Below are 6,844 nucleotides of genomic sequence, written 5' to 3'. Positions count from 1 at the left end.
CAAATTATCAGCCCTATTTCATAGATGTCATTTGGAAGGGGTAAAAGGAGGCCCATGAAGCACTAAGGATTAAATGTCACCCCCGAAAGAAGGAATAAAACAAGGTTTTCTCTCCTTTTTGCATCCTTCCTGGGAAAATTCTTGCCCCCTCGTCCCCCCACCCCAAAATATAAACGTTTTCTTCTTATTGAACTAGTATCAATAATGACTGGCGTTTTTTTCATTTTTAGGAAACAAACGTATCCCTTCATCGCAAGAAGAAACATTATTCCCGCATCATTATTTTAGTTACATCTCCCTACTCAATTCCCAGTGGTCGGATCTGTCCCATTAAATGTACAAATTATTCATTCCTTATTAACGGCTTTGCAGCACGACATTAAATTAGATTGTGTATAGGGTTACAATATGCATTAGTCAATCTTTGATGCAACCATTGGGAGATACCTTAGATTCTTCTATTCTGTTTATGAATATTAGCTAAATAAGAAAATAAATCTATTAATGTAGCTGTCAATCATAATCAGCCCCACACTGGAATCGGATTTGAAAGTGTCAAGAGCATAGGGGGTAAAATGGGTAAAAAAAATGTACATACTGGGATTTGACTGAGTTTACCCCCTCCCGGAAAAAGTTCTTAAATTAAGCTGATTTAAAGTTAATAGGATAGGATGAAAAATAAAATAGACTATTTCAAAACTAAACGTGGGAAATATTTAGTTCTTCATTGTGAATGTGGAAGGAGAAAAAAGTGGTTTTCTAGCCTCCTTGATCGCAAAAACAATATGAAGGGTGGAAAATTTGGCAATATTCCAAAATTTATGACATATTCTACAAACACTTGATCAGCAAGTGAAGTGAATCAAGCAAGCGTAGTTGGGGTCTTAAATACTTACTAAGAGTGACAAAAGAGTTCTAAGAAATATTTTCACCTCTCTTGGGCTAGTTTCCTTGCGTTCAACCTTTATTACACTAAAACGATAACAAAAGAGGTCAGGGTAATAGATGTTAGGTTAAAATAATGAATGTTAAGCAAAGAACAACCCTATTGAATAGAAACAAACCCTTAGAAAGTAAAATTTTACGTGCAATATTCCGAGAAAAATAAAGTTTTTTTTATGATAATTCCAAGTATGTAGAAAGATTTCATTTTAAGTTCAGTCTTAACAAATTATTAAATAGAAAAATTATCTGAATTTCAAAAAAGAGGAATAAACGTTAATAAAAAAAAATGAGATCCTACTGAATGTCACAACGTTCTATTGGGAATTTTTATGAGTCCTAACCGATGTCTTACGCTCCCGTTCAAAAAAGTTCACATTTTCTTTTTTTTAGAGAAGAGGTCAGGCTGGGAAAAAGGGTTCACTGTTCTTATTTACAAAACAAATCAGTATCACAAACTTTGTACCACAAGTCCCAAAAGAATAACGCTGGGGCCGCCAGTTTCAAAAACTAAGCGAGGGAGTTTAATGTTTAAACCATGAGCCTAGGAAATTTTCATTTTATGGTGTAGATTAAATATAAAGAAAAACAAGTTTTTTAACGGAAAGTAAGGAGCGGCATTAAAACTTAAAACGAACAGAAATTACTTCGTATATGAAAGGGGCTGCTTCCTCATCAACGCCCCGCTCTTTACGCTAAAGTTTGACTCTTTCTCTTAACTCTACTTTTTAAAGCAGTAAATAACTTTCCGTTAAAAAAACTCGTTTTTTTATTTAATTTCTAAACGTTTTTGAATTAATGCATATTTTGATTTTGGCTCTCCGCAGATGAATAATTAAAACAAAATTTGCATATTTATCTTTTTGGCTAAATGGCCTTTTCATAGTTTTGATCGAATGATTTTGAGAAAAAAAGGAAAGGGGGACGAGGCCTAGTTGCCCTCCGATTTTTTGGTTACTTAAAAAGGCAACTAGAACTTTTAATTTTTTACGGATGTTTTCATTAGTAAAAGATATACGTAACTTACAAATTAGCTTATGCATCTATATTCTCATGTTTTTATTACGTACTAGCTGTTGGGGTGGCGCTTCGCGCCACCCCAACACCTAGTTGGTGGGGCGCTTCGCGCCCCCCCACGCCCCCCCGCGCTCGTAAGTCGTTACGCGCCATATTAGTTACGCGCCATTGTAGTTGTGTCCCTGTGTCCCACCTGTGAATATAGATAGATTTATATATGTGTTTCAAACTACGTAAAAATTGCGAATATACAACATTCTTGGCTTTCCCATTGTCTGTCCATATACAAAGCCGTATGTACTAATAATGACGTCATATGCAAACGCTCTTTTTACAAACAAACAAACATGCATACACACAACTCGTTTTTATATAGATAGATAGATAGATAGATACAATACAAATTAACTACGTAAAACTTGTGAATATACAACAGTCTTCGCTGTCCCATTGTCTGTGTTGCAATCTTTTAAATTGAAAAAGCAGATCCGTTGGAATCATGGGAATGCGAGGAATAAGAACAGCCTCACCCTCAAAAGGCCCTGTCAGGATTGTGGCCTCTATTAGGTTTTCCATTGTTTTTTTTACGGCAAGTCGAGTGCCATTGCAAAGCTTTGGTGGGTTTATATTTCTTAAAAGTATTATTGGTACGCCTATTTTTAGTTGTAGCACGTGTGGTGGAAACCCTGAAGGATCTATGGAATTTAAAAATTCAGATGGATAATTAACCGCTTCATTTGGTTCCGAAATACAAATTAACTGCGTAAAACTTGCGAATATACAACATTCTTCGCTGTCCAATTCTCGCTGCATATAAATAGATTGTCAGGTTTACCGACCCTCGAACATGCAACGTACAATTGTCCATGGGAGAAACAATCAGTATTAAGATCAATACCACATTTTTTTAATGATTGACCTTGAGCTTTGTTAATGGTGATTGCAAATGCTAATTGAATTGGGAATTGCAATCTTTTAAATTGAAAAGGCAGATCCGTTGGAATCATGGGAATGCGAGGAATAAGAACAGCCTCACCCTCAAAAGGCCCTGTCAGGATTGTGGCCTCTATTAGGTTTTCCATTGTTTTTTTTACGGCAAGTCGAGTGCCATTGCAAAGCTTTGGTGGGTTTATATTTCTTAAAAGTATTATTGGTACGCCTATTTTTAGTTGTAGCACGTGTGGTGGAAACCCTGAAAGATTTATGATATTTAAAAATTCAGATGGATAATTAACCGCTTCATTTGGTTCCAAAACTGTGTCGACTGACTTGTAAAGGACTGCCTGGTCTTGAATCTTGGTCAAAACAATATTGTTGATTTCGTGGACGTCTATATTTTTGGGTGCGAGAATCGCTCTTTCACTTAGCCATTTATTATTTTTATAATTTTTTAGAATATTCGGAAATACTTTTTCAATCAATTCATTTTTGGACGTCACTAAATTACAGAAATCAGCAGGTAGTTGTATACGTCCTGAAATTGAGTCTACTGGGAGCTTTCCGTTTCCCATTGCCAGCAATTGATCTGAAAATGTTTGACCAGAGTCATCGTTTTGCAATCGGACACGCATATTTGTAGTTAATTTTAATTTTTTTACGTGTGCCCATAGACTCTTTGAGCATCTTCATCAGTCATTGTAAACTTAAACATTAATAGATTTCTATGCGAACATATGTCTTATATAACTTGAATGACGTCACCTTCAAAGCAAAAATGACGGCAACTAATTTCATGACGTCAGCCGAAACATGACGTCACCTGATCCACAGATCCACAGACAGACAGACAACTTATTTTTATATATATAGATATGAGGGGGTTCACCCCCTCGTCAGTACCTCGCTCTTTACACTAAAGCTTAAATTTTGTCCCAATTTCTTGAAAATGACCTCTGAATCACAAAAGTCGTAGAATAAATAGTTGAAATTACTAGAAATACTTTAGCCTAAACAGCGGGGTATTAGGAGGAGGTAAGGCCATCATAAGCGTAATAATTTCTGTCCGTTTTAAGTTTTAATGCTTCTCCTTAATTTCAGTTGAAAAAACTGTTTCATATTTGTTTTTTCATTGTTTTTTTTTTACATAATGTTAGAAAATCCTGCGCTCCCTTCATGAAAATTTTCTTCCCCCGTGACAAATTCCTCCAAGGAAAGTTCCCCCAGCATATCCCATTCTTCTCAACCCCCCTCCAGCCTAAAAATCCCCCCGAAAACGTCTGTACACTTCCAAATAACCATTACTTGTAACTTGTAGCCCCTCCCACGGGGACTGTGGGGGAGTAAGTCGTCCCCAAAGACATAATTATAAGGTTTTTCGACTACGTTGAATAAAATGGCTATCTCAGAATTTTGATCCGGTGACTTTGAGAAAACAATTAACTTGGGAGGTGGCCTAGATGCCCTCCAATTTTTTGGGTCACTTAAAAAGGGCGCTAGAACTTTTCATTTCCGTTAGAATGAGCCCTCGCGCAAGATTCTAGGACCACTGGGTCGGTACGATCACCCTTGGGAAAAAAAAACAAACAAAAACACGCATCCGTAATCTGCCTTCTGGCAAAAAATAAAAAATTCCACATTTTGTAGATAGGAGCTTGAAACTTTTATATTAGGGTTCTCTGATACGCTGAATCTGAAGGTGAGATTTTCGTTAAGATTCTATGACTTTGGGGGTTGTTTCCTCCTATTTTCTAAAATAAGGCAAATTTTCTCAAGCTCGTATCTTTTGATGGGTAAAACTAAACTTGATGAAACTTAAATATTTAAAATCAGCATTAAAATGCAATTCTTTTGATGTAGCTATTAGTATAAAAATTCCATTTTTTTTAGTTTTGGTTTGATAAATATAGTTTTTCTTCCTTATCTCTCTGCCAAGTGTGGCTTTTTATAAGCAGGCTATGAAGTTCCTGATTTAGCACACTGAATTCCTCCAGAGATGCAATTTATGTCAGCGTTGGCGAGTTATTCCGAAATGTTACTAGATAACTACATAGTAGGATACTACTTTTAATTAGTAGATAAAACAGCAAACCTTTGCAACAGAAAGTAAGAAGCACCATTATAACTTAAAACGGCCAGAAATTATTCCGTATATTAGGGGAGTTGCCCACTCCTCCATTAATACTATGAGACCCATAGCCATTATTCTTTTCTTCTTTAGTAGTTTAAGGGTGGAGTCTTTTCATCAGCTTTCGGATCAGTTTTATTTTGCAATAAAAGGGGTTTTCTAACGAAATTTAAAGTATTTTTGTTGTTTCCCCATAGACACAAGTTTTTGATCGATATATTGGTTACCATTGCTCAATCTTTGCTGAATACGGTGAAAATTTTATCGTATTTTTGTAACAGTAGAGATTTAAAGTTCAGAACGATAACACCATCAATATATCTTTACTCCAAGTTTTATTTGAGAAACATATTTTATTATTGCAAATGAGTGGCTTTACGCTATTGGAAGTTGGCGTTAGAAAGTTGGAATATTGGGACTAGCAGTGATGTGAAAACAGGACAACAGTCTGGCAGAAATTGCAAGGGGTTTCGCAGCAAAATTCAATATAATGCACATGTATAGACTACAAGATGAATTAAACGGGATCGTGAAATATATTGAGGACAATGACTTGAATCAACATGTGAAAAAAGAATTAAATGTACATGTTATTTTATCGTTACAATTTTGAAAATAGGAATGTATCCAAATAAAGAATTTTTTCTTGTTATATAATTTAGTTGGTTACTACTCGTTTGTTTCCTCCTGTCTCTCTCTATCTTTTTTTTTCTCTCTCTCTCTCTCTATTGGAACCAAAAGGTGATCGTCGTAAGCGGGTAGTCGAAGCAAAAGAATATTCTTTCTTAGGGCTTTATTTAGTTTGTAATGAGCAGCATGAGAGTCAAGAGGGAAAAAAATATGCTAGACATGCCCAATATGTTTGTATACATTGGACAGCGGGTTGTCCTGTAAAAAGTGCACTGTAGCAGAAAAAAATGAAGGACAGTGTGGACTTTGCAGTCTGTGTAGACTACAAAGAGGATATGCAGTTCAAATTAAGCATTGTAATTACTGTATTGAAGAGGTTTCTGACTGTAACACTAGAGAGTTTCTATACTCCAACTTTTATTATGATAAGTGTGGCTAGAGGGAAATACGTATACGGGTATGATTGGAAAAAACCACAAACGAGCTTTTAGTTTATTTCTAAGGTGCTGGTATCGTAAAATTCTTCTAAATTCCTTTGGGAGAAAAACCACGATCTACACTTCAATTGTTGGGAAAACGAAAAAATAAGGTTTCTACATCATCGTTGTGAAGACAGTAGGTATTATGATTATAAGCCTACTGATTTTAATTTGGCAGTTACGGAGAGCAATTCTTCATTCGAGAGTTCTGTCTATGATATCACATTGAACAAGCAAATTGAAACATGTGAATTTTACAATGTCAATGAAAAAAGTATCATCGACAAAGAGATGCGACAAGAGTGAAGTTACTTGGTATTGTAGTAAATGTCACCCTCCCTTTTCGCTACAAGATCAATACAAGGTTCCAAGACTTATTTAAAATCTTCATAGTCTGCTTCTTCTTCTTTTGCTGAATTTTGATTGTGTTCGATTAAACCTTTTGAAATTTCTTATTGACAGTAAGAATTCTCGTAAAGTTTGAAGAATTTAAAAAGTTTAAGCGATTGTTCTCAAATGACAGAAGTCTTTTAGGATTTTTAATCAAATCTGATGTCAAATCAAGTAGATTGTAAATGTTGTCGTTAATTATAGTCTGATTTTTTTTTTATCATCAATTTGAATATGTTCACTTTCATAGAATTAAGAATCTCTGGCCTTGCCCACAATGTGATTGTGGCAATATGTCTCCAACACTTGACAAAACTGGTGA

The sequence above is a fragment of the Artemia franciscana genome, chromosome 21 (genome assembly GCF_032884065.1).
Source record: "Artemia franciscana chromosome 21, ASM3288406v1, whole genome shotgun sequence".
NCBI classification, from domain to species: Eukaryota; Metazoa; Arthropoda; class Branchiopoda; order Anostraca; family Artemiidae; genus Artemia; species Artemia franciscana.
The sequence above is the reverse complement of the archived record's forward strand: the minus strand, read 5'-3'. Positions refer to the sequence as shown.